Source organism: Rhinolophus ferrumequinum, chromosome 14 (assembly GCF_004115265.2).
Source record: "Rhinolophus ferrumequinum isolate MPI-CBG mRhiFer1 chromosome 14, mRhiFer1_v1.p, whole genome shotgun sequence".
Taxonomy (NCBI): Eukaryota; Metazoa; Chordata; class Mammalia; order Chiroptera; family Rhinolophidae; genus Rhinolophus; species Rhinolophus ferrumequinum.
Window position 1 is genome coordinate 46,564,046 of NC_046297.1, and position 27,839 is coordinate 46,591,884.

At 35.4% G+C, this 27,839-nt stretch overlaps 1 protein-coding gene across 2 annotated transcripts in view; it reads left to right on the forward strand.

Annotated features, from left to right (window-relative positions):
• The window catches only part of ZFPM2 (zinc finger protein, FOG family member 2), a 445,713-nt gene that overhangs the window by 232,866 nt on the left and 185,008 nt on the right, over nucleotides 1-27,839 (forward strand). The gene's annotated exons all lie outside the window — the stretch shown is intronic.

Sequence of the window (27,839 nt, forward strand, 5' to 3'; positions counted from 1 at the left end):
AAAAAGTTCTGCCACCAGAAAGTCTATCTCTAGGTCTAAAGATTATGTAGACAACTGATTAATTCGATGTTTTAAAATGTAATGGAAAGATGAGGTGTTTGGTTACATTGAAACTTCATTTCTGAATTAGATATATTAGTTTCCTATTGCTTCTATAGCAAGTTACCACAAACTTTGTGGCTTAAAAAAACACAAATATATCACCTTACAGTTCTAAAGATTCCAAGTCTGGAATGAATCTCGCTGGGCCAAAATCAAGGTGTCTGGAGGGTTGAGTTCCTTTATGAAGTCTTTAGGGCAGAATCTGTTTTCTTAGCTTTTCTAGCTTCTCAAGGCTGCCCACAGCCCTTGGCTTATTGCCCCTTTCCATCTTCAAAGCCAGCAATGGCTGATTCAGTCTTTCTCATGTCCACCTTCTGACTCTGACTCTTCTCTCTCCCTCTGCCATGCGGAAAAACCCTTGTGATTACCTTGGGCCCACCTGGGTAATCTAAAATAATCTGTTTTAAAGTCAGCTGATTAGAAACTTGAATTCTATCTGCTTGTTTAATTCAACCCTTTGCCATGTAATGTAACATTGTTAGGTTCTGGCAATTAGGATATTACGAGCTCTCCTTTTATAAGTGATAATACTACCCATGATAAAACTTGGGCAGAAAAATGTTTTATATTCTTTAGGAGATGCAGAAATTATATATATAAAATGTTAAGTCCTTCTCTCTAAATTCCATTTATGTAGGAAGAGTCTCATGGCTGGTAAATGACTCTGTCTGTACTGTGGGGACATAAAAACTCCCAGAGGGGTTTTGACAAATGTACTGAACTCTGCAACTTTGAATTTCTTCTTCAGTTTATTATATGAAAGACTTTCTTGTTCAAGTTATTACATGCAAGAAACTGATATTTGTGGATCTCTGCTTATTCCATGTTGTGAGACGAATGAGACGGATGTTATTGGTTCCAACTAAAAGTAATGTTGGGAATAAATAGGAAATATTTGTGTCGCCAAACTTTTAAATAGCATGTGAGAGTCTAAGGATGTACTTTTTACTTTCTAAAATCATAAAAGGATGAAGTATGAGATTTCACATGTATTTAAGAAACAAATAAGTTGATAGGCCAGGCTACATATTTAATAATCTGGGCAGTTTAGTTTTTGGTGGTCCAGTGCACCTACTTCAAAAGGTTTTCAGATGCGGCCCCCCACTCACCAGAGGCCCCCCACTCACCAGAATACTAATAGACTGTTCTGTTGATTCCTTTGAGAGAGCAGTATTAACTATACTGATTTCTTAAGCAAAGGCAAGAAGAATAAGATTGTCTAAACATCAAAGGTTGAGTTAAATGCTATTCTAAATCCATTTTATCTGGAGGTTTCTATTGGTTCTCTAGCACTGCTTAAAAATGTTTAAGGCAATAAAATATTTATTTTATTGATCACTACGTATAAGACGCCAACAAAACCTTTAGTCATTTCTAATATTTCTTCAAAAGTGTACTGCCAATAAAGTGGCACCTATTGTTGGTATGAGATGAACGTTTTCCCCTTTACTATATGAAAATATCTATATGAAAATGCAATTTTTGATTAATCTTTATGTCATTATCTGTATATATGTAGAGTGGTACTTTTATACATTTTTATCATATGCCAAGTTGTGATGTGTGGGAAATCTATCTGTGAAAGTTGAATTTGTCAGTGAAATAATTTCCTGTGTTTTTCACGGATGACATTATTTTTTTTTTCATACTGTTGTATGGCTCTCAAGCTGTTCTATGCCATATTTTATACTTTTTAAATGTTCGATTTATAGATCTGAAGTTTTCAGAAATTTGATACTCTTTGAAGTGTATGAATACTTGTTAGTCTATCAAAAACCAGTAGTACATAATAGTTCTTCATAGAAAACAATCTTAATACCCTAGGTTTTTTTTTGGGGGGGGCGTTTAAATATCTAATTCATGCTATTTTCTTAAACTGTAGTATTTTTCTCTATTTAAAAACTTAATTACTTAGCTAAAATAGTCTTTAAAATGTTATTCTTTTGCAATAACTTTCTCTTTTAGAATTTGCTTATGATTTTATGTCATTAAATACTACTACTACTACTTTTCCTGCTGTAGAACAATTGGTTAGCGTATACGGCATACTTATTTTTTAGACACTGTATGGAGAATTGGAAATAGATTAGCTCATTTAATCCTCAAAACCTGTGAATTTGGTATTATTTTAAATTGTATTTTAAAGATAAGAAAATAAAAGCTCTGGCCTTTTGCTTCCAGAATCTGCAGTTTTAAAGACCATGTCATACTGCTTCCTCAGTAGCATCTGTAACATGATATGAGCATGATAAAATTGTCAGGGATTTTACTAAAGGAATTCTAAATTTATAAAAAAAATCTCTGGGAGAAAATCTGCAATGATTAGGGTATTTTTCGTTTTGTTTTGTTTTGTTTTATACTTTGGGCAAAATATTTGTTGTGGTACTTCATAGTCTTTTTGAGCAGTTATGAGTCAATTCAAAGACTTCTGAAATTTTATTACTCCTTATAATGAGGACAGTACTTTAATATGTATTTTATATCATAAAGATGAATTATCCTTATTATAAAACATCTACCCTACTAACCCTCCCTTACCCAACCTTGAATCAGATTTGGATTTAGAATACTCTTTTAAATTGCTTATTCTCCAAACAATGTAATATTACTCTGCTCAGACTCATGGTGTTGGCTCAAGAGACTCAGCACACTAATTAATCCAAAACAGTAATTAATTGAATCACCATGCCAGATGTCAAATCCTTTTTATATCTTTCAAGTTTCCATCTTGAAATGCATTAGCAATATGCCACCTTCTGCAGGAAGCCTTTGCAGACCAAGCATTTGGATGAGTGTAGAACACTTGAAGAAATATAGGCTGTATAGAAACACCAAAAAATTGATTTGACTAAAAAGTTATTCTTGGAATCATACAATACATTAAACATAGAAAAAAAATCTTTTGCTCACATTTCATTATCTTGTTAATACTTCATGCTTTAATGGTTTAATAATAGCAGCAGAATAGTTAATACTTTCATTAGGCCAGATATGGGTCAAAGTGCTCTACATGTTTTATATCTCATTTAATTCTTACACAAGCGTAGGAGAGGAAAATAGTTATCCTCTTTGATACAGAGAAGGAAACTGCTACTTTGGGAAGTTAAATAACTAGTTCAAGGTCAACTCAGTCTGACTCAAGAACCCACGTGGCATTCAAATACTGTCTTAGAAATTTTATCTATAATATAGGGATAATAATACTACCTATCTTATAGAGCTTTTGTAAAGACTAAATAAGGTAGCATATGTGAGTTATCAATAAATATTAACTGTTACAGCTCAGTCACCCATAAAAAAGGACCCATTAATCTATCCAGTTTAAAATTGAAAAGACACTCTAAATTAAACAAGTAAAACAGTAGACCTTTGATGTTTGAGGATTTTACATGCCTAAATCCAACTGTTTTCCAAGGACTCTGTATTAGTCAGGATTCTCCAGAAAAATAGAACAAACAGGAAAATGGAATACATGTGTGTGTATTTGTGTGTGTGTATAACATATAGATATAGAGATAAAGCTAGATATGTATATACACACATACATATACAGAGGGTGCCGAAAAAATGTATACACATTTTAAGAAAGGAAAAAAATATATTAGAATTGCAATATTCTATACCGATAACTAAAGATGATTACAAGTCACATTTGACTTCTGCAATTACAAGAGGTGCTCAGAGTGGTTACCATCAGTGTCCAGTCACTTCTGATTACAGCGAACTACTGCTTGAGCAATGTTGACCAAAGTGTCTACTTGTATCGCTGCACATGCCATTTCAGTTTCTTCCTGAAGTACGGCCAGTATAGCCGGTTTTCTATGGTACACCACATCCTTTAAGATCCCCCATAGGTGGAAGTCAAGGGGTGTTAAGTCAGGGGAACATCCTCGAATTTCAAATACCACTTCAAAATGGTCTTGCACTCCTCGAATGACAGCCATGCTTCTGCCATTTTTCTCTGACTGTCCTGCCTGTCACATGGTGATGCTAGCATTCATTTGATTTATGCCATCCTTTGAGCGAGCGTCATACAACAATTTGCTACCGTAATTCAACTTCAAAAAGTAATACATAGATAACATCTCTTGATATGTGTACACATTTTTTGGCACCCCTCGTGTGTGTGTGTATACACACACACACACACACACACACACACACACACACATACATACACAGAGAGAGAGAGATTATAAGGAATTGGCTCACGTGATTATGGAGGCTGGCCAGTCCAAAATCTCCAGTGTAGGCCAGCAGACTGGAGCCCTAGAAGAGCTGATAATGCAGTTCTAGTCCAAAGGCTGCAGGTAGAAGCCGGCAGGAGAACCAATGGTGCAGGTGAAGTTTGTTGCTTGAATAGACCAGTCTCTTTGCTCTATTCAGACCTTCAAGTGATTGGATGAGACACATCCACATTATGCAGGACAATTTGCTTTACCCAAAACTCACTGATTCAACTATTCATCTGATTTAAAACACCCTCCAAGCCGAAACGTAAGGTTAATCATCATAGGCTCCAAAGGTCTTTGATGCATTTTAAGTTTCAGCTTTTTCATGTGTAATCTTTCACCTCTGAATGAATTGTTAGCCAGTGAGTGAACCTAGCCTTCTTTCCAACATCCCACCTTTGTGACAAGTAATTAACTTACATTAACTGCTGCCGTGGTGACACATACTTTATGTTTTTGAGTCTTATAGTTTTATTCACTGGAAATATCAAAGGTCTACTGACAGGGAAGAAATTTTAAAAATCACTTTAAATCTGTTTTGGAGGTGTTTTAGAATTTCTATATTTATATGTTGTGCTTCTGACGTTTTCCTATTTTCTACTGAGGACAAAGATCTTTGTCATATGCTAAATCTCTGCTATGCTAGCATATGGTAAGTGCTTAATAAGTATCAAATAACAAGGGTTATTTGGAAGGTTAGATGTCTGAAATTTAAGTGACATTTGCCCTGTCTTGTTTTGAATATATCCGTTTTTAGTAGCTAACTAGTCTTATTCAGCCAACGGCTAGAATCATGCAACATGCATAATTACTTAAATAGAACATTAGTAAAAAGTCCCAGGTTGCTCACTACATGAGAGTAAACGTACGAAAAACTGTTAAATTCAACAAATGAATTTGATAGAGAAATCTTGTTTCATTGATGCTGTTCAATAAAAATAGAAACTTGTTTTATTTTCCCATGGGGCATTTGTGACACTGGCTTCTACAAGTAGGAAATACACATAAAAAGAGTAATATAGACAACATTTTATTGGCTTAATAATGCATGCATTAAATTCCACCTTAAAATTTGAAGATATTATCATAGAAATGTATTGTTGGACAGACGGAGATTCCTGATCCACATCATTGCAAAATATTAGAATTATTAGATGTCTCCATTTCTCCCCTTGCAGTTCTAACTCTTCCAGTACCAATTTCTGAGCCATTCTTTGCCAGAGTCCTTAAGCTTGTGTTATACACACCCTGTAGCAAATATATCCCTACCCTATGTCTCAAGCATTTACCTGTATTCATCTGTCAAAGGCTGCTTAGTGGAAACATCTGTGGCACTATTTGAGGACTTTTTTCCCAGCCACAGGATCAAACTTACTGCAAGCCAGAAAAGCTGAAAGCTCTGGAGAATTAATGTTTCCAGTAGTCCTCAACCAATAATGGACAGAAGTTGGCAGATAAATACTTTTGCTTCCTTGCTTCTCCATTAGACTACAAGAAGTGTTATACCCTATCTCTTAGCGTATGCCTGTAGAATGGAGCTCCAGTTGTCTTTATAACACACACTTTAGGGCATTCCTTTTCTTTCCTGCTTGCTTTTCCACACCTCTACAAAAATTTTCTGAGATTGTTTCCCTATAAACTACTGGCACTTAAATCAGGCTCAGGGGAACCTTCTGAGGACACCATAACAAGATATAATAATAAAATAAATTTTAAAGTAATATCCAAATTATTGTTGAGATTCTAGAGTACACAGATTTTTATAAAATCTTTATTCAATTTCGGACCTCTGCTTCTGGCACGTAATAGGTATTTAATAAGTGTTCTATAAAATGAAATTCTAATCTAATTGAATTTCATTCCTACGAGTGTTCTGAGTGACTCCGCCCATGTCCTTCCATCTTTACCATCTCAATGATATAATTTATAATTTTGCAGAGGCGTGACTTTTTATTGAGTCTTTTATTTTGTTTCATTGATGTTGACATTGTGAATGATATCCTCCTTCTTAATATTCATTCTAATCTGGGCCCAGGACTACCATACGTTCCTACTTCTCATATCTCTCTGGGTCTTGGCTCTTTTGAATTTAACTGTGCATGTTTCCCAAAATACTCTGGCCTTTCTTCTCTTTTCCCTCTGTTCCCAGTGCCTCGGGGAGCTTATCCACTTGCAAAGCTTCAGCTACTAATTTACACATGACATTTAAATTAAAAAATCTCTAACCTTGGCTTTTTACCCTTTCTCTAATAGCACATTTCAACTGTTTTTGCAAGCCTTCCCCACCGACTTCCTCCAACTAAACAGTCACAAGGCGAGTTTCTTACTATTTCCACAGATTGTCTCTTTTCTTCTCCCTCACTTCCAACTTTTCAGTCACCTTTGATTCTGAACCTCTGCATCTCCTTTCTTGCTTCTGCAGGCAGTTCATTCTATAAGGTATTCCATGTTTTTCTCCATTTCTTCTCCTTTTCTCACATCTAAATGTTTATTTACACACATAGTCACACACACACACACACACACACACACTTCTCTTCTTTAGTGCTTATAACTACTATTCTCTCTTTTTCATTCCACTCGGAGTCAAAATATCTCCCACGATTATTCTTTTCATTTCCAGAAACCAAGTAGCATAATTCCTGCTTTCTTAATGTCTGTTCTCTTTTTCTGTTCCTTCTACCACTGCTTTAGTTGAAATTTTCATCATTTCTTCCTTGATTATAGCAATATTCTTGTTATCGTTTTTTCTGCCTTCTTTCTTGTCTCCTTCTTTATCCAAATCACAGTATGTCCAAAAAAACAAAACTAGCCCTTTTTGTGCTTAAAATCATCCTAAAGGGCCCAGGAGAACCCAAACACCTTGTCAAAGCATAAAAGGGCCTTCATAACACTCACTTCCTCAGCTCTCATCCCTTTTCATTTCTAGTATAGACTTTAGTCAACTTCAACTACCCACAATGCTCTGAGTATACTCCTTCCTCACATTTCTGTGCATGGGGCCATGTGATTTCATCATTCTGGAAAGCCCTGTGCTTCCCCTCCAGCCCTTCTTTATCACGCTAACTCCAACTCTTGCTTAAAAACTCAGCTCAAGGTTATCCCAAAGTAGACTTTCTCTGAAGCCTTCAGTCTGGAATAGATATTCATTCCTCAAGTGTTTCCATTTTGCTCAAGGTTTACTAGGATAAGAGCATTTATCACATAATTCTCAATGTTTACTCATCTTTCCTGTAGACTGTATGTTCATTGTCTATCTTTTATCTTTGTGTCTTTCCTACCTACAACAATGTCTGGCTTATAGAAGGGCTTAACAACCATTAAAGAATGTGTAAGAGATTAGATCTTAAAAGTTCTTATTACAACTTATAACTATGTGTGGTGCCGGATGTTAATTAAATTGATTGTAGTGATCATTTCACAATACATACAAATATTGAATCTTTATTTGTTACACCCGAAAATAATGTCAGTTATATCTCAATAAAAAAGGATAATCAAATTAATTCTTTCCTTCAACTTTTCTCCAATGTTTGTGTATGATGCACATGTCTTTTTTCCAGATCCCTGCCTTCTCCCTGTCTTTACATCCATTTCTCCTGTTTCCTCTGTGATCTTACTTCATCTTCCCAACTTAGCAGTACAATTACCACACTCGATGCCGTCTTGTGTCTGTTTTATTTGTGTATATATTTATGTTTTTTACATGCTCTCTCATTTGAGTGTAAGGTCGGGTAGGGCAGGATAACTATATTTATTTCTTCGGTTTTTACCCAATAAAGAGATAGGCCCATGCTGGTTTCTTGATAAATACTGACTCATTTCAATGTGAGATTTGCCACTCTTCGAGACCATTACGGAGGACAAGGTACTGTCCTTGAGGCAATTATGATTTGTTTACAACAGAATTGGTTTTAGATCCCTCACTATGACATGGGTGAAGGCCAAGAAGGTGTCCTGCTCTACCATGCTTTCTGTGAAGTCTCATCCAGCATCGCACTTTCCAGTGACAAACCATCTGGGAAATTCCATCTGTCTCTGCTTGGAAACTGAGGTGGCAGTCGCCCACTGTGAGCAATTTTCTATTAACTTCTTGGATAAGATCAGTCAGATTTATACTGAATTGATGGGAACCGTAGGAGCAGGGTTGTTCCAAGAGAAGACAAATGTACTGATTCCTCTAATTGGGCTTAAGCCAGTTTCATTCACGGATGCCCTTAGGTTCTAGTAGTGCAAGGACTTATAACCTTTTTAATTGTACCCTGTTCCTCTTGGGAAACGTTGGTCTAATTCATTATTGATGGAGGTTGTAGATTTGTCCCTTAGGGAGGCCAAGATCCTGGCTTCTCTTATACTCTATCTGTGATGTGGAGAATTAATGGAAACTGAGTGGACAGGGAAGCTGCTCAAAGAAGACATGAGGCAAGACATTTAATGCAGCAGAGCCTTGGAAAATGACGTGTTGGTCGTTTCTAGAATTAGAGCAGATTTTTGTGGGGTTTTTCTGTAGAGGGGCTAGTGCTTAGGGAGAGCAGAGAAGTTGGTATGGAGACCGAATACGTAAAGGCATGCTGTAGATTGTGAGTCAGAAAAGAAAAAACAAAGAAACAACAATTAAAAAAAAAAGCACCAAAGAATTATTTTACAATTCAAACTTGTAGAAGGAAACCAGAAAAGCCAATTGCATATTTATCGGGAGGGACTGATTATATTACAATTTGGGTATAGTTACGGTGTTGACAGTTTATTGGATTATATCATAATATGGGACAGTAATGTTGAAACGAAAACATAAATTGTGTCTTTCCTGATGATTAGGACTGGCCTCCAAATTACACACCTTTTGTACATAATTAGTCTGTCTGCTAACCTCAATCTCCCTTTGACTTAACTTTTCCTTCTGATGGTGAAGTCTTTCCAGGTTATTTATGTTTGGACTTAGATTTGAAAGATAGGGCACAAAGGCATAATTCCTCACCACATATAGACGATTTTATTTATGGGCCTAACTGACTCTCCTGTACCTGAAATGTAAACATTTTTGCCTTTGGGTTATGATATATGGCTAAATCTGTTTACCTATACATAGGCCAAGTTTGAATAAATAAAAAGCATCTTTGTCTTTATTTAAGATGGTTCATTGTTCCCTTTTTCTAGAACTCCAAGAAGAACTTTGATGGAAGATGATCTTTTCACGGAGTTGTAAAAATGAGTCCATGTTATGCTGTTAATTTAATCAATGTTTAGGAGGTGGAGTTGTTCCTAATACAATCAAAGTTGCTCTGCTGAGAAGAGTATACATGTAATGGTGAAGAGACTAATGGGTAGCACTACCTTTATTGACAGAGTATATGAAAGGCAAAGTCTAGCTATTGGTTTATATCTTCAGTTCCTCTTTGGGGGTTGTCCCTGTTTGCAGATCTTTTTTCACACTCAGGGCACCTCAGGGAATGGAGATAGTCTCTATTCCCTAAGGGGAATCTATCAGATTCTTGGGTGGTGAGAAAGTGTTTTGCAAATTATAACCCTATTGTTTCTGTCACACAAATTATAGAATATAGAGCTCAAAAAATATTTGTGGAAAAGTTAAAATGAGAAAGCACTGTGAGGAGCAGTTGTTTGAAAAGTTGACCAAAACTTCTCTTATTTGCTAAGCACGGCATGCTTTTTAAAATCTTTCTCCTCGACTTTTTTTTTTTAAGACTTGCTATTTCACAATTCTTTTTAAAACAATTGGTCTGGCACTATGCACTTATCTGTTATATGCATGGTTAGAATAAATATTGTTCTAATGTTATGAGGATTTAGCAGTGATCTCAGCTCGGCATGATAAAACAGCCAATAACTTGGAGATAACTATGAAAGATAACTGGACTCAAGTACTATTTTGTATTCTTTCTGTTTTGTCATAAAATTAATAATACTTAGAGATAACTCTTTAAATATATTATAAAACATTGGACTCATAAAATACTGGACTCTTGTTTTTAAACTAACTTGCAGTAGGTATTCCCAGGATACCATTAAGGAAATATTATAGAAAAATAAATTAAAAAAAAATTTTTTAAACAAAGTATCATAATTTAACAGTAGCTCTCAGTTGACATTAACAAGCTTTGGTATCGTATGAGGTTTTCCTGGTAAAGTCAAAGTTGTGAGTATAACACTGTCCAAGCCCCTTATACAGGACTATATGTTGATGTGGGCTGGTCCAAAGGCAAGAATTCTTGCATATATTTCTAATAAGAGAAAAATAAAGTAACATTTCTTAAATGCTTTTGGAAACTTAAGGAAATTATTTGAGAAACTCTCTTTTGGATATTAACATCTCTTTTCCTTGTTAATTACTGAATTTAAAGTTATTTGTTATTACTTATTTATTCTTACATCACTTTTCTCATAAAATCCTTTGTCCTCGAGTGACAAAACTGTGGTTTTTTGATTCTAATAATTTGCATGTCGTTCATGTCATTTTATATGTTTGAAATCTCTTTCTATTTTAAAGGTCAAGAAACCCGAGTCAAGTATAGGGTTATATGTGCAAGCCTATGGTTTTTCTCATGCTTTTTATTCTCCATTTCTGAGAATCAGAAATGTAAGCACACCTTATCTAGGTGTCTCTGGTATAGTGTCCCTCACAAGGCTTCAATCAAGATGACAGCCAAAGCTGTGGTGTCATCTGAAGGCTCAACTGAGGGAGGATCTGCTTGCAGGCTCACTAGCATGATTATTGACTGGGTTCCTTGCCTCGTGGGCCCGTCCATAGAGCAGTTCACCACATGGCAGCCGGCTTCTCTCTGAGCAGCAATGAGAGAGCAAGAGAGGGAGCCCAAGATGAAAACCACAGTGTTTGTGTAATCTAATCTTGATAGTGGCATCCCATCACTTTTGCTGAATTCTATTCATTAGAATTGAATGAGTAGGTCTGGCCCACATTGAAGGGAAGGAAATTACACAAGGACTTGAAACCAAAGGCTGGGATTACTGGGGGCCATCTCAGAGGCTGTCTACCACTAAAGTTTCATAAAGTTGCATAAGTAGTTTCCTGATCTTCAGATAAAGAACAACTTTCAAATGACTTTCAAACAATAAGAACAATGGGGCAAATCACAAAGATTTGAATTTAATTTGCATAGATAAAACTAAATCCTGTGTTATAAAGCATCAGAACCAAAATCAAGGATGAACTAATAAATAAAAGACACTTGTGAAAATGAGATATATTTTGTCCTTATTTTTGAAGATAAATATGGTTTTCCACATGAAGGTGATCACTAACTTCTTGATTAATGTGTTTAGAAATTAATTGTGGGGATTGAGAGAAAGATGAATTAAAATATACAAAACCTGAATTATACAAAGTCTAATGGAAATTAGGAACCAGAAGCAGGTTATTTGGTGAGTGTTGTTCTCATTTCAGTAATTTTGAAAAACCTCCACTAACACACCGTAAAGATCAGAAATGGGAAAGTATGGGAAAGAGCCCATGATGTGGTCAGAATAGCCTGATTCGCGTCCCCACTGTTATTACCCAAAGTGGATGTGCTATCTTGGGTAATCATACATGCTCTCAGTTTCCTCATTCATAAAATGGAGGTTATGATACCAGACCTATATCATAGTGTTATTGTAAAATTATATAAAATTATATACATTTAGTCACTTTGAAAAATATACAGATTGTCACACAAACCTAGATTACTTTTTATTATGGCTGTGAATAGAAAGTAGTTTGCTCATTCCTTTAATTTCCCAAGCAGTGCATCCAGCCTTTTCTCTTCTGTCCCTTCTCTGAACATATGTAAAAAGCACTTTTGGTAGTCATCATACATACACATCTTCATACACGTGTGCACACATGTATTTATATATACACAAAGACACAAACACTTACTGATTAGCTAGCATGACCATGCTGAGAACTTGCAGCCTAGAGAAGTACGAAGTATGTACTTAGAGCATTTATCATCTAAGTAAATAATCACCACGGAAGCAGAGAAAAAAAATATGTATTTTTAGAAAGAGAAAGGAAAGTTAAGTGGTCAAAATGCTTTCTGAATTATCCTGGCTTCTTTGCGTTTTCTTTTTAGAGGGAGTTATTATTCAGAAAGCATTTCTCAGATGTGTGATTAGGGATTTCAGACAATCGGAAAAGTAATTTGTCCTGTCTGATTCACTGTAGAGTTAGGTTTGTAGTTTTAAATGTTAACTTAATTTTTTTTCATTATTTATGGCATTTTAGAACTTATTACAGAATGGAATAAGGCAGCCATAACACAGACAGTAATATACCGTGAAAATGAAGAAATTTTGGAAGAGCAAAGGCATCCCACGTGCCTTAAGTCTTAGCTTATATTAAATCAAACAAATACCACTTGTTTCTCATTATCTTCCGTGTAACAGTGTGAGTGGAGCAGCAAGAGTTCCTTAGATTCTGACACAAATCTCCTCGGATGTGGCATTACCACCTTGTGTCTTAAAGCCAAGGCTGCTCAGGCAAGTGGAGCATATTCGTCCATGTGAGATGCCCAGTGATGTCCACATGTGCATCTGACATAAGCACCAGGGCCCAAGTAGATAGCAAATACGGTAGCTACAGAAAAAAAGGTATCGTTTGCCTTCATTAAAGAAGTTCAAAAGTGGCGAAACGAATATAAAGGGAACCTAGCAGTTTTATTATTGTCGCATTCCTTCAAAACTTTGTGAACATGACAACTCTTCAAAGGAAGCAGATATCTGAGGCAGTGTTCCCCTTCTCTACTGATACTCCAGGAGGAGATGGGGCGAGCGAGGAAGAGTGCACGATCAAAGTCAAACCGTGGTCCGCTCCATGACTTCATTAATCAAGTGGAGGCATTCTGAAAAATGTTTCTCTTTGGTTGCAGCCATCTATTTTTTGGTGTTAATCTGTGCCCTGTGGCAGGGTTTTGTGAAAGGAAACAATGAACAGTTGTATCACCCCCACCTCCACCCCCCCAATTGTTGTAGTCCCTGTCAGAAGGCTCCGAGGATGATGCAAGTCTGTATCAGTCTGATAAGGAAAAGAGGATTCAAACTGGCTTTAGAGAGAATCTGTGGAGTAGAGTGCGCCTTCTTGGACTAGAGGAGCCATGGAATATAGCAGAGGCCCTTAATGGAATCCTGAGGGTTCAGTGCCAAACCTTCTGCTGCCGCTGCTTAAAGATTTTCTAGTGAAATATTTTGATGGTGAAATTCTGTGACTGTCAGAGGGGCCCAGGTTCAAGATGCTGTTTTAACATATTTGCTCCATAATCTGTGGTTAGTCCATCCAGGTCAAAGGGACAAAAAAGAAGAGGGGGTAGAAAGAGCAATTCAAGAAACGTCCCAGAGTATGTAGGGAGGTCATTTTTAATCTGCTGACAATGAGTTTCCATGCCATTGTCATTACGAGCTCTGTGCAAGTGACCAGTGCATTTTTATATACTACTGTAGGTTCCTATTTTATGACTAGATGAAATATGAAACTATCTTTTATAATGCTGATTCTGTTTTGGCAGGGCTTTGGATCCACATATGGTTCAGTTAAGCTGTTTTGGAGCCTAATGTACCTTTGTTATTTATTGGGATTTTTAAAAGGGGATAAATGTGCTATTTTTGCTCTGAATTAAAAAGAAAAACACATTAAATGTTTCGAAAAATTCATATAGCTAAGAGAATTCTAGTGAGCTTTTGCAATTGATCTGCTGTTCTAGGATGGCTAAAATAAAATCATTCTTACTCATGATGAAAAAATTAAAACAGCTGAAGCTCCAGCAAATTGGAACCAGTATTTTGTAGCTCACCACAAAAATTAAAACAGAGCGATTAGTGAATGGGGGCCAGAAAAGCGGGTATCCTGTCACCAGCGGTTATCTTTAAGCATTTCTAGGCTTCTAGATGCTGCTGGGATTTTCTTTCATTCATTCCACTGTTAGTCTGGCATGTTATAAATAAACTCACAGGCATAAAGAGTCCAAAACAAAGTGGTTGTCAGAGGGATTGAATGATAGGCAGTGACCTTACATACCATGGATAGTGCTGTGCTTAGTTACTAGCGGTGAAGTGTGCCCCTCTGCCGAGGCCTGGTGACAGAGGGAGATTCCCTCCTCAACTTTAATCTCTTGTTTTGTTGAGTTTAACTCAGACTCTTAACTTTTGTTTAAAAGAACGTCTGTATGTAAATAGGAGGAAAGATAGGCTAGAAGGAAAGTGACATATGTACCCCTGTCGTTTTGAAGCACAACTTTTTCTTCCTAACAAAGCTCTGAAGGACAGCTCTGTTTGGATAATAATTGGCGTACGCTGATTTGTGAAGGGCCTTCAGATTCTTTTCAATGCTCATTTATTTTTATTTAGAGTTAACCATTAAAGAAACTGGCTGGAATGGGCACAATCTAAACTTTTGGCCTTTGATTACATAAGGGGCTGCATAAAAGAATAGAGGTGGATCCATTTTAACTTGTCACCCTAATACCTCTGCCAAATTGTGTGCTTTCCAAGTGGTGTGTATTTTTATCATTTTCACAGTCAAATGAGAGGGTAGTAGAATAATTATTTTTATTGTTTCATAACTAATTTAACCGTCTTCTTCTGCTGTTAACTACCGTTGTTTCCCCGAAAATAAGACCGGGTCATATACCATATTTCCCCCAAAATAAGACTGGATCTTATATTAATTTTTGCTCCAAAAGACACATTAGGGCATATTTTCAGGGGACGTCTTATTTTTTCATAGACAACAATCTATATTTATTCAAATACAGTCATGTCATCTTCTTCTGGAACATCGTCATTATGTACTAAATGCGTCCATCTGGCTGACCATCTTAACTGGGGCTTATTTTCGGGGTAGGTCTTATTTTCGGGGAAACATGGTACTACCAATTGAATGACTAAAATCAATTTCTTTTTCTAAGGTTAGATATATCGTTAGCTATATATCTTAAAGGAAAACTTGACACCATTTTTATTAAGCATGTACTATATAGCAGAAACTCCACTAAGAAACGAGGGTACAGAGATCTGAATTCTCATCAAACAGAATTACTTCTTGTATGAGTATTTAAATTGAATTCTATCTATATATTGCTTTAAGCAAACCTAACATACAAAAAGCCATATGCGTGCGCGCACACACACACTCACACATACACACATACACACTAGATGGTTGATTTTTGAGTCAACATATTACATTAATATTTTAATTGTATTTTATTTATACCTGTAACTTTTCCTAAATAAAACAATCTCATGAAGTAAAGCATAACTCTGTTGTTGAATGAGGTATATAAACTTACTCAGTATTTTTCCTGTCATAGATTGGACAACATTGTAAATGTTGATAATGTTTTTAACATTATTTATTTTTCATAATTTTATTATTTTATTTCATGGCAAAACACACAATTTAAAATTATCATAGGGATATTTTTAGTACTCTGGTAGCTAACTTAGAATAAGTGTAGCGCATTTAGATGTATAAAGTTACAGGATGAAAAAGATATTTATAATTCTTGACCACTTAGAGTATTATAGAGAGATCCACTTTGGTTATTGGTAAAAATGATAAGAAAAGAAAATTTGAGGAAAAAAAACATTCAAGCAATAAAACTCAAATTGCTCTCTCATATTATTTGATTCACTGCATTTTTATTTATTTCTCCTTATTCTGTATTCTTCATGAGTTTGAATTATTCAGAACTGTCTATAACTTCATGTAGATGGTGTAATAAGTATTTTGTAATTATAGAAGATTTGAACAATCTAACTACATTAGAGATACTGAATTTTACCTTTAATTTTCAGTATTTAAATTTAAGAAATAGAGTGGTTTAGTATTTTGTAATTATAGAAGATTTGAACAATCTAACTACATTAGAGATACTGAATTTTACCTTTAATTTTCAGTATTTAAATTTAAGAAATAGAGTGGTTTAGTAGCCATGTTACTATTGTAACATATCACTAATATTTGCTGCAAATCCTACATACCACTCACACTGAAGAGGACAAACAGGTCCTCAGTCTTTTGATTGTTATTTTTATACCTTTTTAGCTATTGATGTCTTTGAAAAGAGAAGTCATTTTCAATTGGTTTGACAACATCCAAAGGAATGGGAAGCCTACATTTTAGTTGGATCTTCTCAGAAGTTCTCCATCTATCTTTTCCTATGGCATATGCAGTTATCTCAAAGTTGTAAGGAAGGGAAATCAGTAGACAAGAAAAAGCTTAGTCCATTTTAGCTGAGCAATTACTGCAATCTAACTTTCACTTATCTTATTTTACTGTATTGCTTTACCCTGGTTTCTCTTGAAATGCATAGTAATATGAACTCAATGTTTTTTGGTTTTTTTTACCATCAAATAATACAGAATATTTATAAGGTATATGGCACTTAAAAGTGTCTCAGTAGTTTGCTTCCACTTGGCAGATGTGATTCATCTCAAAATCTACATACTCCATGTTTACCAATTGTGAAGTGATATACTTTAAAATATTTTTAACTAGTGAACCTAACATGGTAGAAGTATTGGATTCCATCAGCACTTTACCTGGATATTAATATTAATAGTCTATTGGTAACAGAGAAGTGATTTCATCATTGAAGTATGTGGGAATAAAGCAGATTCCATTGTGAAGTGACTGAATACTCACTAGAGTTTTTAACTTGGAGATGGAGTTTCTTTATCATACTTTAAGATGCTCTATATCGAATACAATTGATATACTAGAAAACTGATAAAAGAGAGGCAACTTCGTAACTCCACAGGCATTAATTACATTTTTATAGTTTCCATTGATATTTATGATGCTCTTTATGCCATTAAAAATCTGATCCTAAATCAGGATCATGTCATTATTTTCTGTGCTCTTACATAAAATGGTAGGTAAGCCTTCTTTAGAATATTTTGTATTAACCATGCACTCAATGAAATATAATGACTTCTGAAATAGCTAAAGAAAATGAGTCATTTTTTAATTTGTGTGTGTGTGTGTGAGAGAGAGAGAGAGAGAGAGAGAGAAAGACAGTGTAATTAAAGGTGCTACAGATTTTGAAAACAACGTTTAACACCTGTATTTCTGTCAAATTTTTGGAATAAACTGCATTGTATTTGTGGTACAGCAAAATTTCTGGATTAGATTCTATCCATTTTTCTATAAAAAAGTCATCTTGGAATTCAGCATTTAGCATCCAATATGACTGTTCTTAGTTTGTCATTGAGATTAAAGTATGGACAATTGGGTTAGAAAGTAAAGCTAGCTTTAAGCTTTTTCAAAATAATTTATTTAATTGAGTCAATCGAGATCTCCAAATTTTTCCCTCTAAAGTCTTCACTCCCCTTTCGTGACACTACCACTGATTTATAAGGATTATTGTCTTCGGTTCCTGTGTCAGGGAGTTGAGAGGTGAGAGCAGTGGGATTGCATTTTCAGGATGCCACATAGGCACTCTTTGATCTGAGGTACAGTGTGCCTCAGGGAATAAGTTCAATCTTGATTTCTTTAGTCAATCATCCACTATCTGGTACAGCTGCCCTGATTAACAGGCTGAAGAAAAAGAGCATATCATGGGTGTATGTTACAAAGATGAAAAATAGTGATGAGCCTGTTGGCAACAGAGTCAACCCCTAGTTTCACTCTGTGACATTTGCTTTCTCTTCTCATAAATCCCGTTAGTCCATGAAGGAAGTAAAATCAGTATTTCCATATATCTTTCCACAAACTGATGATTTTTTTTTTCAGATAGTCGTTTCCTTTCTTTGTTTAATCCATTATTGCTAATGGAAACTGGAAAGAGAATTAGCAGGATGCATTATGGTAGTTGCTAAGAGAGATTCAAATAGAGCTGTGCCTGCTTAACATTCCTGCCATTCTGTGAACCAAGCCAATGGCTAACTCCTGTGAAGTGTTCTGAGTCTGGAAAACTAGCACCACACCTGTGTTTTTCCTATCTCTTCATCTGGTGTTACATAGACATGAAGTGGTTCTCTAGACTTCAGAGGGCCTCGGTAGCCACCCATTATCCCTTAGTGAGTGATGTCAGCCTCAAAAAATTAGGGGCTAAGGATTTTCTCAGTTGCCTCCCATATGTCCTCTTTTCTTTGGTCAAAGTAAAAGAGAGAATATATCCAAACATGTGAAGGTATATGCTGGTAACAACTGCTATTTGGGCCTTTTTTAGATTCATATTTAGGATTTGCCCATGTGGATTATATATTACAGTGTTGAGGCAGAAATGGAGGCTCTGAAAAGAATACTGAACAGTAGATAGCTATACTTTGTATCTTAAGTTTTTGCCAAATTTCACTAATCTATTTCAAAATAAAAATTATCTGCTGAAAACAATATTAATTTTTATTTGTGAGTACTCTTTGTAGAAAAATGCAAGGTACAGATAGAGTTGTATCATGAATACTTACGGTATGCTCATGTCCAACTGATTTTATTTACTATTGTGTTTGACCTTGATGATGGGACCAGTTTGATAAGGTAAAGGTCAATGACTGCATTATTTTTAGACAAGATACAAAGTGTAGAATGTTCTGTTTTGCTTTACCATGTTAACAACTAGTAGTGCTTAGTGTTCTCTATGTACTGCTGATTTCAGCGATGCATTCATCCTTGGTGATTATCCAAAAGATTTCAGCACCTGTAATTAATCACCCATTTGAGAAAAGAAAAACAAACTAAGATATAGTTTGGCTTTTCCCCCTCCCAGAAAAATCTGGACAGAGTGTGAATAAGAATAATAACAGGACTAGTAATAATCGTAGTCATGTTTTCAATATATGTGAAAAAACAAAAACATCCTTTTGATCTTATTTACTAACGAATCTCCTTATATTGTTTGTTTAACTTTAATGTGTCATGTTGGTAAGAAAGGACTTCTTATCTCTATTTTATAAAAGAAGAGGGAGGCAGTGACCTATTCAGAGTTTAAAAGTACATTTCTAGAAAAAAATTTGTTTCTATTAATTACTGAGTTTAGTATTTTTTATTTCATGCAAATATGTATTTAGTTCAATGGTAAAAACCTAAAAATCGCAATGGATTTATATAATAGACTTCCAGAAAATGAAATCTACTAGATGCCATTATTTAAATGTCTGTTAAATTGTCATTAATGAGTTTTTAAAATGGCATTCTGACGTTTTTATAGATTGCATGTACTTCCCTACTTCATTGAGAAGTAAACAATGAAGTAATAAATGCATGCTTTTGTGTACCACAAAAAAATGAATGAATCAGTACAAGATCTTAAATTTAAAAGTTGAATAGCTACTTTTGAACTATTTCTGCATTAAAATGCCTTACATAGTATTGTAAGAATATACTAAAGCTGGGCCAAGGTCTTAAGAAATAAAAACAAACCTTTTCTATTTCTTGTGATGGAGATTAATTTATCAGATTGATGTCTGGTAGACTGCAAATAGCAAATGCATTTAACCTCATTCAGTAGCTAGAACTAACCTGTTTATAAATACTCTAATTCAATCAAAGCATAGAAATAACCAGAATGGATGTAATGGGCAAAAAGACAAATGAATGCACCTGTATCAATAACACAGGGGCATTTTTCCCCCTTACTTGTTCTTTGTACTAAAATCATTCTACACTTTTCCTGTTCACTTAAAAGCTAATATTTTAAACTTTGAAAAATGACTTGAAGAACACCTATGGCCTTATACTATGATTCTCAACAACCTTGTTTTATCTCACTCAAATTTGTTTAGACCCAGGTCAGGCCTGCTCTTTCCTGTGCCAGGATCTATTAATGATAATTACTTAGAATACTATCCCCGTTCTGTGATAGCATCACATCATTGTAAGGGAGATTGTGATCTTATCCCAGCCTATTCTGTTTAACTCTGACACTCCTTCTATTATAGTGGGGCCTTGATAAGATCATGCCTGTTAGGATCAGACATTAGTTGGAATCAATATTTGAAAATGTGCCTGTTTTTGCTTAATAGTAAAGTTAGTGTGAACGTTGAAGTGAGATCATTTGTTTGATGAGATTGTACAACTTCATCTTGTCAAAGTGTTCTTTCTACTACTTTATGCTCAAAAGCACAGAATGAGGTCTTGGGGAAACCATAATTTTACTGACCAACTCATCTGGATATATTAGTTTTTAGGTCGGTATCCTACCCTGATGAGAATATATGATATTTTTTAAATGATTTAAGTCGGAAAAAAGAGTTGGGAAAAAGGGAGATTATCTTTGTAACTTTTCATTAAGGAAACACACTTAATTCAGTTCTCAAACAGGGTCAGTTTTGCTTCTAAAGGATTTTTGACAATGCCTGGAGACATTTTGGTTGTCACAAATTGGGGGGGAGAGGGGTGGTGGGGGAGGTCGGGGAGGATGGAAGAGAAGGAGAACAGTGCTACTGCCATCTAGTTGAGTGAGGACGTTGCTAAACAGCCTGCAATGCACCTGGTCGCTTCCCACAACAAAGAATAATCTGGCCCAAGATGACGATCATGCCAAGGTTGAGAAACCCTGATACAGTGCATACCTGTGACTATACCAGAAAAGTAGAGGTGTTTGGTGGCAATGGATATCAGTTTTTAATGTGTCCGTCTGTCTGCCTGGGAAGAGCAAATGTAACTGTGTTCCTCCTTTTTCTGATTAGCAACATCTGATAGATTTGTAATTAAGGGACTCTTTTAGCTATACACATTCAGAAATCTGTGAAGTTCCCTTTAAATTCATGCTGACTAAAACTTCAGCTAGAAGGGGAACTGAGAAATCAGTCATGTAACATCTTTGGTCTTAGTAAAGCCAAAGCTTATTGGGTACTACAATTCCTGTTTGGAACTTTCCCATAATTTTTTGGAATTAATAAAATATGTGATGGGATATCCATATTTATCACTTTCCAACTTCATGAGATGTACTTATTATTTGGTTATATATTTTGTTATATGTATGAGTTGGTTATTCATTGATTACATATTATTTTATTATATATGTGTGTGTGTATTATATATATATATATATATATATATATATATAAACATTGAGTACAATCGGCCAACTGTATTCTTGGGTTCTGCATCTGCTGATTTCACCAACCTCAAATCAAATATAGTTAAAAAAGTTACATTGTTGTTGATGTGTAGATGTAGTTAGGCCTACAGTGCTTGTGAATCTGTACTGAACATGTACAGACTTTTTTTTTTTGCTTGTCATTATTGTAAACAATACAGTATGTCAACTATTTACACAGCATTTACATTTTATTAGGTGTTACAAGTAATCTAGAGATGATTTAAAGTGAGGATCTGTGTAGGTTATAGGTTATATGGAAATACTACACCATTTTATATAAGGAAGTTGAGCATCTGAGAATTTTGGTGTTTGCGGGGGTCTTAGAACCAATGCCCATGGATAGCAACGGATGGCTGCATTATATTTTTCATTGAATTTGGGTGATTGCAGTACAATAAATGTTGAAAAAAGGAAATAAGTAGTTTAAAAAACAAAAAAACTTTTAGCCTTTTAATGCTTACAGTAAAACAATAAGCAACAAATTTACAGCATGTTTCTGAAAAATATATTAGAGGATGTCTTTCTTGAGTTTGTGCATTTTATGATTACTGAAGTCTGTGCAACTGAGTTTTGGGACTAAACTCTTTCATCTGTCAGCACAGTAAAGGGATTTATTTTTCTTTTTATATTGTTGAGAGTCCTACAAGCTTTTTTCCATAAATACTCCGATGGGAAACAGCAGAAAGTGGGCTGGAGGTGCCAATGGCAGGGAAACTGTAGAAGATTAGTATACTTTTTTTGATGAAAGGTAATTTCCCAGAGCGTGGGAGAATAAACATATGAGCAGAAATGCTAGTTTGGAGAGAAGGCGCTGGAGTAAATGAGAGGAGTATCCCACTGAAGTTAAGGGCACAATACTCTGACTCTCACTTATTTTCTATCCATTTTAGTAAACATATCATGCAGTAGCCTTCTTGCAGATTACTATATTCATAAAAGCTTATAAGAAAAGACTATTTGCAATACCTAAAATGTTTAAGAAGTTGTCAGGTTAAACGAAAAGTTTTCTGATTTATTTCTAAAATTTCTCATGAAGTAGAATATATTTTTATCATATTTCTTTTTTTGTTTGTTCAATGGTACATGTTTTGAAAGGGCTTGAATTATATTTTAGTTTTTTGGCAGCTGAAAGAAACGATTTTACAAATGAAAAATCAGTTTTAAATATTAGAAATTTTAAATTATAATACTGTTTAAGAGTGTACTCTGAACTAAAATAACAGATTACTGTAAATATTTTTAAGGTTAATTTTGGAAACAGAGTTATTAATTCTCTTTTTCTAAAATTTTCACTTAATTGTTTCTAAATATACTAAAATTATACCTCTATATCATCAAGAGAGTATATGTTATCATATATATTCCAACAACAAGAAAAAATGTTTTAAAAGAAGCAAGTTACTTCCTTCTAATAATTTTGAGTTTGAATACTTCAAGAAACAGGCAAATAGAGAGTGTAATACTGTGCATAGATTTCTTTTTCCTCTGGTGTGAAAAACACAAAGTAGCCTGGTTTTGACAGAGTTAAGTAAACTAAAGACAACCCCATTGCTCCCAACCCTCTATCTCCTAGTACTTCTCAGTCCAACAATCATTTCTTCTTATAGAATAAGATAAATTTTCATGTGCTTGTGTTTGATGGATTAACAACAGAAAATTAAGGAATTTTACAAAAATTCCAAGTTGGCAAATAGTAGCAACCCTTATCATCCGGAGTCCTGATAAAACCGTCCGATAAAGCGCCAGGGAAACTAGTCTGGACAATGTCTTGAAAAATACTAGGTATCTGACAGTGGCCTGTATCTCACTGCTAGAGTTGGGATGATCAGTTACATGCAAACTCCATGTTAGATAGCAGAACTGTTATTTGTAACTCTGTGTTTGTCTTTAAAGGTAGTACATTGGTTATGATAAGGGGTGGTCATATGGCTGTGAAAACCGAGTAAGGGTGGCTGTGTTCTTTCTCCTTACTAATTTCAACTTGAAGCAAATGTCCCTTTTTGGGAAGGAAAAGTATGATGGAATAAATAATACCACTCGTTATGTGGGACAGGGAAGCATTGGGACCATGCTTTACACTGTAATTCTCAGAAATTAGTAGCTATTTAATAGTCATTACCATGCTACCTCACCTATATCAAAATAATTTTAAAATACCTTAATGTTCCCTTTTTTTGGGGGGGGGTTTGATTTCCATGCTAGGCGTATGATGATGAGAATACGATGTTTCTTAAAGAAGGAAACACAAAACAGCTGTAGTGAATAGTAGTATATAAGCCTTTATAGTCTGTTGTTCCAAGATTTTTTTTCCTTCCATTGGTATCAGCACCCAGTGCTTTCCAGTTTCCTTCCTGAGGGTCTAGATCCCCAAATCACTTCTACCCTGGCTCACTATTTGTTTTAAATACATAACCGTCTTGTCTGAGTCAACTCTTGTATGTGTTCTGAGTAGGAGTGAATGCATAGAAAGTGACTGTTTATGTAGTTTATTTCATTCATCTGTTAATTTAACAAACATTTATTATTAGCTAAAGAGGTGCAAGGTGTGGTCGTGGGCACTGACAATATTTTAGTTTCTTGAAATAGACCTTGATCTTGTTATCCTGGAGATTATGTTCTCGTGGGAAATACAGACCAAAAAAATGGGCAACTACTGTATAGTAGGTAACTCACAGTACTATTATAAGTGCTAAAGAAGGAACTATAGCATGCTGGAAGAATGCCTAACATTTGGGGATAAAAAATAGAAGTGATATGTAAGGGGAGGCCTATGGAACAAATAAGAATAAATTAGTTTAAGGTGTTGTGTGTGTGTGTGTGTGTGTGTGTGTGTGTGTGTGAGTTTGGAGAGGTTGAGGGGTGTGTATGTGTCTCTGTGTGTGTGTGTGTGTGTGTGTGTGTGTGTGTGTGTGTGAGAGTTTGGAGAGGTTGAGGGGTGTGTATGTGTCTCTGTGTGTGTGTGTGTGTGTGTGTGTATGTTTTGGGGGTGGCAGAAGACATAGAACATAAATCATCTGCAAAGGCCTATAGGCAAAAGAGAACATGGTAAACTTGAAGAACCGTTGAGTTTTCCAATAGGATTAAATAACTCTTTAGTCAGTTTAAAAATATTTCAGTGAGATACTAAATCATCAGCATAGTTCACTAGTTCACTTCAAAGTCTGCTGCAGATTATTTCCATGCAATTTTAAATTTTGTTTTGATTAACCAATAGTACTTCTTCTAAATATTGTCAAAAGAGATTAGCACTAAAAATAATCCTCCACCGCCTTCTTTTTTCTACCACTTTCCATTTTTTAGAGAAATGTATGTAACTGAGTTTTTCTGAGAATCATTAGAGGCTTCTCTAGAAGTTGCTGGATATCTTTATTGCAATTGATCCAATATCAAAGCATATTTTAAAAATTTTGACCTTATTATCTAAATCATTTGTCTTCTAGGCCACAATATTTTATTTTTTTTGAGCAGACAAAGGAAAATATCCCTGTCCTCAGGGAGTTTTCAGCGTAATTAAAGGCTTACCCAGAAGAGATAAAATTTAAATTATTTTGAGGATTGTATATGGAGGTGAGAGCTTTGGGCATAACACTCTTAGAGATGAAGAGCTCATATGTGGAGTCAAAGTGAAGATGGCATGTCACAGCACTAAAAAAAAAAGACTGCTTTCACTATAAGAAGAACTACCTTTTATTTCAAACTTGGAGCTATGGACCTTTTACTGTGTTAAATTTAGTATAAGAACAGTCAAAATGCCTTCTACATGAGAATGCATGCCAAATACTTTTTTTTTTTTTCTGTGATAAAACCAAGGGGGAAAATGACATATTGTGAAAATGCTGACTGCTGCCCTTACCTTATAAAAGTCCTAGCAGGTACAACATAACCCAAAAAGAAATAGCTGACAGGTCTCTTTTCCGGTTTCCACATGGCACATTTCTATAAAGCACAAATAACAATGGAACTATTTCACAGTGTATAAATTATAAACCAGAAAGTATGGATTAGTAATATAGATTAAAAAGTGGTTTTCAACCTTGGCACTATTGGCGTTTTGGACCAGATAATTCTTTGGTGTAGGGGCTGTCTTGTGCATTGTAGGATGTTTAGCAAAATCCCTGGATTCTATCTACTAGATACCAGTAGCATGCCCTCCAGCTGTGAAAATCAAAAACGTCTTTAGACACTGCCAAAATTGTCCCCAGTTGAGAACCATTGGAATAGAATATTTTAAGAGATTAGTGTAGATCACGAAAACACAAGACCACCACAGGAAAAGTCAAGAAAATCTGTGCACTTTTTTTAAGTTCTTATCGTTGATCTTTTTGTTTGTTTTAGAGGCTAGTAGGCTGTTATATTTGGTAATAATATATGCATTTGGAGGAAACTGAAATACTGGTTGGATTTGAAAAAGAAAACTGTTTTATAACCTATATAAGCAAGAGAAGAATTAATAATGCATTGGGTAATATTTGATGCAAGGATGAACCTGCGTACTTACACAGGGCAGAGACGTGAATTCTCTTGAGAGAGCCACCTCAGTTTCTCATGTGGTAAAATCCATGATCACCCAGGAAGACTTCCTTTGTACGGAAAATAAAGGATTCCTATGGTAAATGTAGAGGAAACAGTGATCGAAAGAGAAAATGCATTTTGCTTCTTTTAGCCATCTTTTCCACTGTTTTGAAAGCATGTTTTATATGGAAAGCTCACATCAAAATGACAGAGTGTTTTGATGACCCCTCTCCCTTCCTCCAGGTGAAAAGCATGTCATTACACAAGACTCTTCATTGTTGACCCTTTGGGGTCTGGTGTAACTTCACCTCAGGGTGACTAGAGGAGCAGTGGATGTTGGGTTGGATTTCAATCTCAATGGAAATGATGATGCTGGAATCAAACTTTCAATCTTTTCTAAATTTCTTTTTTATTGGCAGCTTGAATGGCCTACTTTACTCTTTTGCAGTAGGGCCTTCCATTAGGCATTTGTTTTGTTGACATGTGAATGCTCTTTTGTCAAAGATTAACCACACTGCCTTCACACAGGCAGGATGCCATTTAAGATAGTCCTTACTAAATTCTTAGAGTAAGGATGTATGTCAGGCCAGTCAGGGGGCAAGTTTAGGTGACAGCTGATGATGGGTGGGCTTGGGGGCTCCCTCCTCATTGACCTGTTGAGAAAAGAACATGGTCAGAGACCAAAGTCAGGACAAATGCCTGATCCATAGTGCTCACAGTTGAATGAGATTTAAGGATCCCTAAGCCCATTATGTTTTAAACCTTTAGTCGCTCAAAACATGTTACAAAGCAGTTAGCCTGGAGAGTCACCTGAAAGGTGAAAGCTCAGTGAAGTGCTAAGAGAAACCCCTCTAATAGGTCTCAGACTCCAACCTTCATGGACTGACCTCTAGTCCTATTATTCAGTCCCACTCGATAATTTACAGTCAATGTTTATGTGAGGATTTTTTTTTTGTACCATTTACAGTTGACTGTCATTTGATCATGGTTTGAATAACTGTCAGCATCAGCATGTTAAAAATGACAATCCCAGATTTTGTCATATCATCCAGACTTTGTTAAATGAGTACAGTAATAGTTCTCTTAAGCCTCAACAAAGAGACTACCTTGGCAATACCTACCAGCCAGATGGCAGTGTTTTACGTACAATCAGAAAAAATAACTTTTGCAAACAATTTCAGCTACTTCGCCAACAATGCTTACAAAAACATAAAGTGAAGAAAAAGCTAGGGATTTGTTTAGTATAGAAATTTTAATTTAAAACAGGCAGAATGTTTGAAATGTTTGTGATATATTTAGATTAATGTAAATAGTAGTTTTTTTGTTGTCCAAATCACCTGTATTTGACCTTGTCATCTCTACTCTACTAGCTTAGTTGTGTTTTCCCTTCAAAAATCATATAACCCGCTTTATTCTTTGTTTCCTGCTTTCCCACTCTGACATTTATGTTCTTCCCATTCTTGGCATTTTCTCTTTAACTCATCTGATTATTATGTGTACAACTCTGCTATTTTCCCCTTTCCTTTTTGAAATAGCTTCTGAGTGGCTCTCTTCTGCATACTTTTACTAGTTGGCCTTGGTTTTCTCTTGAGCTAGACTAATGCCCAACATACACTTTTGCTATGTACTTTACCTCTAGCACTGTTAGTCAGGGGGTATTCTTTTGTCTCTGAAGAGCTAAATTTTAACTCAGCTTCCAATGATATCACCACGATGTGTTGAAGCTGAAAAATTCCCTCCAATGTGTTCCAGCTACACCAAGTTATGGTCCTTTCTTCTGTTGCAGACAGGAGACCCAGGCAGGATAATAATCATAATATTCAAGCTGAGATTCAAGTGTCATGTAGCAAGCAACCTGTGTTCATTCCATTTATTACCTATTTTTCAATGTCTATTTTGAGCCACACATTTAATAAAAATGCCTTATGTG